General features: G+C 41.8%; 1 protein-coding gene across 2 annotated transcripts in view; it reads right to left on the bottom strand.

Moving 5' to 3' along the window:
• Window positions 1-10494, bottom strand: part of FGF14 (fibroblast growth factor 14) — a 423162-nt gene that overhangs the window by 282510 nt on the left and 130158 nt on the right. The gene's annotated exons all lie outside the window — the stretch shown is intronic.

Here is a 10494-nt window from a genome sequence, read left to right as displayed (position 1 = left end):
TGCCCCATCCCTGGAAACATTCCAGGTCAGGTTGGACGGGGCCCTGAGCAACCTGATCTAGTTGAAGATGTCCCTGCCCACAGCAGGGGGCTTGGACTACATGACCTTTAGAGGTCCCTTCCAACCCAAACTATTCTATGATTCTATGACATTCTGTGAAAACTAAATATAGTTTTATTTCTATTTAATCACAGAATCCCTCAGGTTGGAAGGGACCTCAGAAGGTATATAGTCCAACCTCCTGCTCACAGGAGGGTCAGCTCTGAGATAAGACCAGGTTGCTCAGGGCTTTACCCTGCTGCATCTTGGAACCCTCCAAGGATGAAGCCTGCCCAACGTCCATGGACAACCTGTCCCACTGCCCAAGTGTCCTCCTAGGGTGAGAAAATTCTGCTTTATAAAAGGTTGTAACCTCCTGTTTTTCAGTCTGTAGCCACTGCCTCTTGTTCACTTGTACACCTCAAAGCCTGGCTCAGACCCTTCCCTGTAGGCACCATGGTCCTGCTTTTAGGTCCTCTGAAGCCATCTCTGTCCCAGGCTGAACAAGTCCCTCTTCCTCAGCTTACCCCAGCACTGACCAATTTGGTGGCTGTCTGCTGAACTTGAATTTATCAACATCTTTCTTGTACTGGAGTGGGTAAGAGCCATAGGCAGGACTCCAGGTGCTTTGTGGAGCGGAGGGAGACAACCACTGTCCCAGTCTCCTGGCTGTGCTCCCACTGATGCAGCCATGGATACTATTGCCATCTCTGCTGCCACGGCTCGCTGCTGGCTCTGTCCAGCTTGCTGTCTGCTAAGACCTCCAGCTCCTCTCTGCAGAGCTGGTCCCCAGCCTGCATCGTTGCAGAGGGATGGTCCATCCCAGTTGCAGGACTTGCATTTGCCCTTGTTGGATTTCATGACTGTTCTATTGGCTCACTCCTTTTGGTTGTCTAGGTCCCTCTGAGTGGCAGCCCTACCCTCAAGCATATTGAGGGCCTCAGTTTGCTGATGGTGCCTTCCATCTCCTCCTCCAAGTCATTGATAAAGATATTAAACAGGATAGGACCAGGACAGACCCCTGCAGTACTGCACTTGTAACTGATGTCCAGGTAGAGTACAATCACTGAACTTTAGCCTGACCATCCAACTGTTTTTTTCACACATCTGGTAGTCCATTGATCTAGTCTGTAATGTCCTAACTTGGACAGAAGAATACTGCGGCAGATGGTGTTGAAAGCTTTGCTGAAGTCGAAGTAAATGACATTCACTGCTCTCCCCTTGTCCACCAATCCAGTAATTTTATCAAAAAAGGCAGTCAGGTTTGTCAGACATGATCTATCCTTGGTAAATTAATGCTGGCTGCTCCCTATCACCTTCTTTACGTGCCCAGAAATGTGCTTCAAGAGGACCTGTTCTACAATACCCCCAGGTGCCACAGCGAGGCTGACCCCTGTAGCTCCCCAGATCATCCTTTTTGCCTTTTATGAAGATGGATGCAACATTTGCCTTTCTCCACTCATTGGGGAGCTACCCTGATCTCACTGACTTTCAAAGATGATAGAGAATGGCCTTGCAAGTACATCAGCCAGCTCTCTAGGCAGTCTTGAATGCAGCCAATTTGATCCCATGGACTTGTATGGGTTGTGCTCTCAAAACTAATCCCTAGCTCAGTCCTCATCCACTGCTGGTCATTCTCCTCTTCCTCCAAGCCTTTCACTAAGCACAGAGGCCTGGGAGACCTTTCTGGTGAAGACTGAAGCAAAGATGACATTGAGTCTTTCAGGCTTATCTGTGCCTCCTGTTACTAAATCAGCCAGCCTATTCACCAATGGGTTCACATTTTCCTTGTTTAGCCTTTTACTATTAATGTAGCACCAGAAACTTTTCTTTCCCTGGGTACCCCTTACCACTTTCAACTCCAGTTGAGCTTTGGCTTTCTCAACACCATCCATACAAGGCTGGGCAGTGTTTCCATATTCCTCCTTTGTAACCAGTCCTTGCTTCCATGTGCTGTGTACATCCTTTGTGGGCTAGAGCTCATTCATTAATTCCCTTTTTAGCCAAGCTGGTCTTCTGATATAGTTACTAGCTTTCCTGAATATCAGGTTAGAGCATTATTTTGCTTGGAGGATGCTGTCCTTAAGGACCTTTAGACGCTGTCCTTAAAGACCTGCCAGCTCTATTGAGCTCCTTTGCCCTTCAGAGGTGCCTCCCTTGGGATCCCACCTACCAGTTCCCTGCAGAAGCCTGGGCTCTCCTGAAGCTCAGGGTCTGTGCTCTGTTACCTGCCTTCTTCACTCCCTTCTGCTTTTGAACTCCAGTATTTCATGATCCCTAGAGTTAAGGCTGTCACAGATTAATTATCACATCCAGTTGAACAAAATGCTTTCTTGTTTTGCATAGCAGATCCAGGAGATTATCACCCTTGGCCAGCCAATCTAGCATCCATGTGATGTCATGATATCTGGCATTGGTTCCAAGCCTCCTGGATTGCTTGCACCCCATCTTGTTGCCCTTCTAACAGTGCAACTTATAATGGTAACATTTTTTCCCCAAGAGGATTTCTAAGCAAATCAGGTAAATCCTTTTACATTTCTCTGATTTTTTTTTCATTTCAGCATCTTTTGAGTATACCTCAATCTTGCAATATTCCCCTTTGGTTTTCATCCTACATATACCTTCATGGGTTGTTAGATCTTTTTCAAGCTAAAAAGAAAATTTTACACAGACCTGTACTTGAATCCATAGGAGCATCATTACTTCCTCAAAGTGAGCTCTCCTTCACTCTTTAATTTATGAAAATCTGTCCGAATGATCCATATGAATAGTTTTCCTTTGGTATATACATTATTGAAGTTAAGCTTATGTATTTTGTTGCTTGTCCCAGAATGAAAGGGTTCAACCTAACTGCCAGATCCTCTCTCTAGGTCCATAAGAGCACAGATCAGGATGATACAGCTATTTCAGGCCAGAAACTTTTCGCAGAAAGAAGGAAGAATAGTTTTAGCTTCCACTAGGCCAACTTGGTAACTAAAGTCCAAATGCCTTAAATAACAAGTTTTTTCCCTATTTGAAAATGACATAATACAATCCTTCACATACAACAAGGCTCAGTTTGGGAAAGGATTGGCAGCTGAGGAGTTTTGTTCAAAGCCTAAGGACTTTGAGGTTTTATTTTAGGATTACTGTTGGCTTGCGTGACTCAATATGTCAGCTTATTAATTAATATACTTATTTTTCTATATGTAGCCCTAAACACCAAGCAAATGATTGGGGAGCTGTGTAACTCAACTCAAGTAATTATGTTTCAAATTAACCCTTTCTTTTATTATACGCCTGTACCGTGTCTGAATGCAAAGATCATTTTGTTTTAACTAACGTAAATTGAATGACTGCTCTGTTAGAACAAATGTTGCTTGTTATTTTGCATATGCCAGTCTTCAGTACAATCAATAAGCAACTGTATGGCAAAAGGTGAGTACAGGATGATTTGTTTCTCAGTTGTTGCTCAGGCAAAGGAAGCTCATCCAGAGGAACAGTGTAGGCAACTCCGCCAAAAGCTGGGAAAAGCACCCAATGCAATCAGACTAATCCTTTACATGCATGGTTCAAAATTTCACTAAACAACAGTACAGAGGCTGAAAAGAATAATGTTAAGAAATGAGATTCCTCAAGCAGGCAGACTCCAGATGCAGAAATCAAAGAAGACAATAAAAGGGTAATCAGAGTTTAATGTTGCAAAATACTCAGTATCGTGAACATGCATGAATGTCAGAAGCACTTTCAAGATTTGAGGATGTCACAGGAACAGCACCTTGGAGAATAAATGTGGCAAATATTGATTTGAGCAAAATGGTTTGCAGGAGAGGGTGATTAGAAAATACTAATTCCAAGCAAACAAGGCACAGCACACATTACTCCAAAAATCAATCAATTTTTGGCTAAGAATTTACAAAGAAATGGGGCAAGTATGGAGTATGTATTTTTTCACAGCTGAGTAATACTCTGATCAACCATGTGCTTTGTAAACACCTGCCTGAATGTCAGGTCAGATGAATCAGTCACATCTGAGTTTCTTCTTCTTAAAATACAATTATGTTTTTCTTCTAGACAATGAGAAACCATCTAAAAGGTGACTCATGTATGTGTCTGTACCTGAGTTTCTATAATGTGAAACTTACTCATTCCAGGACAACTTGTAGCTTGGTAAGAAATAGCCACAGTGCTCCACCCTGCAAACAACATCTACCCAATCCATTTGAGTACAGTACTGACACAGCAGTCGGTATAAACCCACTTGGACAGTGTACAATCACATTAATGTAAGGGCAAGTCTTGAGTCAGCCTTGCTGAGGCATGCAGACCTTTGAAAAACAGTGGGTAAAGCACTCAGAGAGACCCCCTTGAACAGAGTGGCCCTGATCCAGGCCCTAATACCAGGTAATACCCTGAAGAACTGTTTGCTTCTCTTATTTAAATGGGTAAGAAAAGGAATCTAAGGGCTGCATACACACACATATAATATGAGAGTAACTGCATTTGTGCTTTCCCTAACACCACTACATTAAACAATTCTTGGCTGGTAGGCTTTTATTATATTACTACTTTGTGTTGTGAACTCAACCCATATATAAAGTGCTGTAAGAATAATTGTAGGTTTAGATAGGTTGAAATCTTGAGCTAATTAATTTAATGCTTTATTGACTAACAGCAAAGAGGAAGCACCTAAACCAAAACCTAGCCAAAACAGGCAAAACCCCTAAGTAACTTGTGGAAAGAGATACAAAGCACACTTTTAAAAAACGTCACTCAGACTGAATTTTCAACAACCTCTCTGTCTGTTCGCACTTGGTAGGCACAGAAGGGTCACAGAGCCGGTCTGACCCCTGCTCCTGCTCCCCAAGGCTAGCGCTCTCCATATAATTATTTTGGGTACAGCTCTTTCACACAGAACGCAAAACAGATGTTCCAGCACAGATTGCAAGCACCCTAGCGCTTTGGCCTGGGGCACAGGGGAAGGTGGGGTTGTGTCGGTGGAAGAATATGTGGTCCTGCCTCTCAGCAATTCTGCATCCTTGAGCACTGGGGCAGGGATGCAATGTAGGTATGAGGAATGCCAGCACCCAAAGTAGCCGGCTTCATTGTCCATCACAGAAGTTGGTTGTACCGATGCAGTTTGGTTGCTCTGGGAATTTGGCAACACCTAAGGAAAAAAGCCCTTTCTGGGTATCAAAGTCCGTATCAATACAGAATGCTAGAAAGGTCTTTACCCTCCTCTCGCTTGGGCACAGCTTTTCACAATGCTGCAGATCAGAGAGAGTCTTCTGCTCCCAGCCATGCTTTGCTTACTTTTAGTCTCACAGTGACCTTCCCATCACCCCTTTCTTAGGACCCTTTCTCTAACCACCTATATTTCAACAATTCATCTTATTTTCACCTCACAAATTTCCATCCACATATGTGATTTTCCCATTACAGGTTTGCTCATCTTTTCCTGGCTGAAAACTCAGATAAAGGACCCCCAAGCATTGCAGCAGCATGCCATATATATCTGAACAAGTTCTCAGCCTCCACCAACCCTCAGTATGATAATTACAAGTGGAGTCCTCTCATCCTGCTTGAAAAAAAAATCCAAATCCCCTTGTTTTTAAAACAAAACAAAGCATTTTCAAAATAAACCAACAGCATGTTTAATACAAAATTACTTTCAAACATAGGGGTTTATTGTTTTGAGGTAGCTTGAACAGCCTACAAATACCTGAACGTTTCTCAGAATCTGAAAACTTGAAGAACAAAATTAGTCCAAACCTCAGAGTCAGAAGTGCTAAAAACTTTGTAGTTGTGTACAGTATTAACTCAGCAATAAAGCAGAAGCCAGTGTTCAGCCTAGTTATTGATTTAATTTATGTGGAACAGTAAACCAATTCAAAATACACTCTTTTGCTTCACTGATTTATTCACATGTACAATTTCACTAATGCCAGCTAGAAGCACAGAAGTTCATTAATGAGAGATTATGCCTCAAAATCCTCTTCCTGAAAAATTTGAAAAGACATCAGTGAATCTAACTTCTCGCAGAATGCTGTAAGTGACTGAAGCATGTCCTCAGTGCCACAGATAAAAAAATAAAATTGTATACCTATTAAAGTGCCCAGTAATTCAAAATAGAACCACTAAGCTGCCCTGCTACCTGAAATTCTGTCTTTCCGAAGTTGTTAGCCACTGCAATAGTTTTTTTCTGTCTGAAGCTGAGGCAATTATTCTTCCACTGGAATTAAAATCATGTAACTACTGTGGGGCCTTTTTCCCAAAAGCTGGCACCAAAAAGAAGTTTAAAACAAACAAACAAACAAACAAACAACAGGTGAATGAAAGTCTGATGAAAGTTTGTGGTTCTTACTCAAGAGAAGTAACAGCTTTTCAATCATTCTAACCAGACTACCGTGTTTTAGTACAACAAAAATATGCTTGCTTTTTCCATTCCAGAACATTTAAAACAAATCTTCAGGATTATTGGAACATGGTAAATCATGAGAATTTTCTTATCCAAATTCCAGGTTATTGAGGAATGAGTGAAAAAGGAACGTACATCTCTTCATCCACTTCATGTTCATTGAAGAAATAATTAAACCAACACACATCTAATGAATCCATTTCTAGGAAAAAGAAGTAGTGCATGTTTTACAAGGCTATACCTTCTGAGATATTTGGGGCAGATTTGGAAAGTGTAGCACCATCCTAAAACTCAGTTCACTAAGACATTAATATCCCCCCAGCCTGTCAAAAAAGTTTATATCAGGATATAAATTCTTTCCTTTTTTCCCTAGAGAATCTCTATTATAACAACTTTATTTCATGTTTCACTCAAAAATAAGATTTTAAGCATGATTAGTCAATAAATCCATATAAAACACAAAAACTTTCCTCAGCTTGGTCTAATATGAAAATATTACTTGGCAACCAAAATTCACTCCTTTCTCAGGGCATTCATTTTCCTATTAAAGAAACTGAGAGGTGATATCACATACCTTCAAGGCTTCTTTGCAGCTGGACCTTCTTTTGGAGATGTAATATCTGCACTATGCAAACCCCCCATCAGTTACAGCTCAGAGATCCTCTGGAGGTGCATCGTTCATGCTTTAGCAGCTTACCAAAACCCATTCAATCTTTTTAGGGAAAAAGCACCACCAGGCACAGGCAGCTGCTCACCGGTGACAGCCCAGTTATGGGACAAACATGATAAAAACACATGTCCCCCGGCCTTGTCACTGTTTCATGGGCAGTGCGCTCTCAGTCCCCTAGACCCGCATCCAACATCTTCAAACCTCTAAGGTTGATCCGGGTCATCCCTTCACGATCACGGCAGCCATCCCTTCATCGCTGCCTCTCCCAGATGTAGCCATTGTCTGACCCTCCCCGCTGAGGGACAGCCATGGGCAACCGCCTACCCACCAGCTACCCCCGGCTAGCAAGGATGGAGCATTTGGGGTTTAGCTTTGGGTCTGTGCCTCACCAGTGTGCTCACCCTACCTGCCACATGGACAAGCTCAAGCTCAGCCCTGGCCACGCGTTTGGCACACCTTTCCAACAGGGGTCTTTTCCGCTGGTCTTAAATATCCAGTTAGGAGTCATATCATCATCCAAACACATGCTATAGCAGCAAGCATTTATCTTCTGGTTTTGCCTTTGAAAATCTGTTGTGAAAACATCATGCCACACCGTGTTTAAAGCAATCAACCCTCCTTCTCAACCTTGCCTATCCTGTCAAAAAAAAAAAAAAGCAGACTGATTCCCTTTCTTGAAATTTCTGTCTAAAGTGGAAATAAAGTAGAATTAATAATGACTGTTTTTCTCTTTTTTAAACAGTTTTTTCTTCCCTGTCAAAAAAGTTTGTTCAACAGTTTACTTCACATTAATTTTCTATTTTAACAACCCCACAGAATACTAAATCAAGTTTACCCAGTTTGATACTATGAGAAACACCGAAAGGGGAAAAAAATCTTAGGAAATGGTTTTTCATGAAGTGTTTGATCTTTTTTCATCTATTCTTTTTTCATGTGATATTTTTCAAATTTATTTTGGTTTTAAATGGGTTCATCAGCACTCACTGTGCTTATGAATCAGGAAAAGTTACCTTTTCAGATTTTCATCTGGCAAAAAAAGATTAATTACACCGAAAACTCACTAAGCTGCCATCCTATCCATGTGAACAAAATTTAAGTATGTCAAATATGTCAGATGAAATTAATCAGGAAAAATCTATTACTTTGTATTGTGTTCATCTATGACCAAAAAAACGAGACTTGTGACACAAATACCAAATTAGCAGGAAAAACATTAAAAATGCAGGCTTGGGAAAGAAGAAAACAACAGTTAAACAGGAAGAAAAGGAATACAACTGTGTTTAATGCAATTATTAGCTGCACAGTAGGTTAAAACACCAGCTTGCAGCAATCCTAAAGAAAAGAGATACTCCCAGGTGGTATTATTCTATACAGCTTTATACCTTATCCTAACAAAGAGCCTTGAATTGTGCTTCTCCACATCCAGCAAACACCCATGGGCTCAAAAGAAGAAACGGGCAGCATTTTCAGATTATTATTATCAGCTCCCTTTACATATTGTTGCAACCGCTACTTTTTAAAATATTAAACACCCTGGAAGAAACGTTGACAAAGCCTGAGATTTGAAAGAAAGAGCACTAAGGTGAGCCCACCAAGCAAGCAATTTATCGCTACAACTTGCATTCACCTCACCTGCTTGGCAATTTAAAGATCATGTACACTTAATTAAGTCAGCTACCCAGGGGAATTATGGCATTGCCCTTTACAAATAACATAAATATTAACAAGGATTTTACTTCCTACCCATTAAAAATCTGTAGGTTGTAATAACTCCAATTAGAATAATAGTCAATTCTCACATTAATTCCCACCTTCCCCGAATCCTCAGTTTTATACTCAATAAGATTTTTGTGGATTTAAAATTTACTTTTCATCCAAGATTCAAAAGTCTTTTCAGATGTAAACTTACAACACGCCACTGAAGCACACGTTGTTCTCCCCACTCTCAAAAAAGATGCTGTAATAAGCTTGAAGGCTTGTCTACGAAAGGGAGCTGATGAGGCTGATGTGAATTTACAGCTTCCCAGCTACTTCAGGGCAACTCATACGCCCACGTTGTGAGGACGCAGTAAACACAGCCACCTCATGGCACATCTAACCAGGACTGGCTGCCAAGAGGCCCCGGTGCAGACGTATCCATGGGGCAACACGGCCACCAGCAACCAATGTCCATCCCCGTTCTGCTCAGCATTTTCAGCTGGATCGGTGAGGTGGCCTCACTGAGCCATGCTGGTTTTTGTTCAAGCGGGTGCAGGTTGCGTGCCAGGGTCGGGGGATGCTAGTGGGCTGGGTGGCCATATCAACCACCTCCTTTAGCAGCAGTGTCATCTTAGATCCATTTAAGCTACACATGGAATTATACCTTACTCCATTTTAACATACTTCATGTTAATGCTTCTGTGTTACAGGCTCTGTGCAACTTGCCCAAACCCAAGAGAACAGGTATATCTGTACAGGTACAATTACAAGAGAAGCAGAAGGTAGCAAAGCCAAGTTCCGACAGAAACAGAGGGACTTCCCTGGGAGAGTAACTGAATTAACTCAAGGTGTGATTTGATCACAGCTCAAACTAATCTATGGTGGAGCTGCTACAGCTCCTCCCTTCCTTCAGCCCCAAACCTAACCTCACCAGAACAAAAGCATGCTTGCAGAAAGCAGGGCCCCCTACAACTCCAGCTAACACTACTTCATTCCACCACTAATATTGCAGCTGCAGGTTATTTGCAGTAAGTAGCCAAATGACAGGCCTCAGCACAAACACAGACGACTTGTTTCTCCGCCACACCAATGTGTAACTCAGCTAATCCTAACATAACACATGGCCAGTACAAGACATATTACCTGCACCAGGCTCTAGAGTTCTGGGGATATAAATGTGGACTAAAACCCAGGAAGCTTTCCAAGGAGTATGAGGAAACCAAAATCTGTGTTCATGAGCGCTTACTGCTTTGAAGGGTGTGGCAGGTGAGAAAAAGGCTTTATTACGATGGTGAGGATCTGCACTTAATCCTGGTGCTTCTTTACAGACTCAGTATTTTCTGACTGCATATGACCACCCTTGTAATCCTGTCACTCATGTACCAAAAGAAACTGCCCTACTAGGAGATAAGAGAGCAACTTACGGCATAATTCAGCTCAGAACAGAGAAGTTTCACTAGCTAGAAATTTAATGGCTTTGTGCTCTTCAAAAACTCTTACACTCAGGTTTGCAATTATGCTCATGTATCGCATTTTGTGAACACAATGGTAGGTATCCAGAAACTACTTCAATATATAACTTCTTGTAGGAAAATTCATTTACTGATTTTGGGTTAGGTGTTCTTTTTTTTTTTTTCCTGTTTACACTGCAGCACATTTCTGAACATGACAGCAGACAGCCGTTCCATCT

This window comes from Aptenodytes forsteri, unplaced genomic scaffold, assembly GCF_000699145.1.
Source record: "Aptenodytes forsteri isolate BGI_AS27 unplaced genomic scaffold, ASM69914v1 Scaffold123, whole genome shotgun sequence".
Classification (NCBI taxonomy): Eukaryota; Metazoa; Chordata; class Aves; order Sphenisciformes; family Spheniscidae; genus Aptenodytes; species Aptenodytes forsteri.
This window is presented reverse-complemented; position numbering and strand designations above follow the sequence as displayed.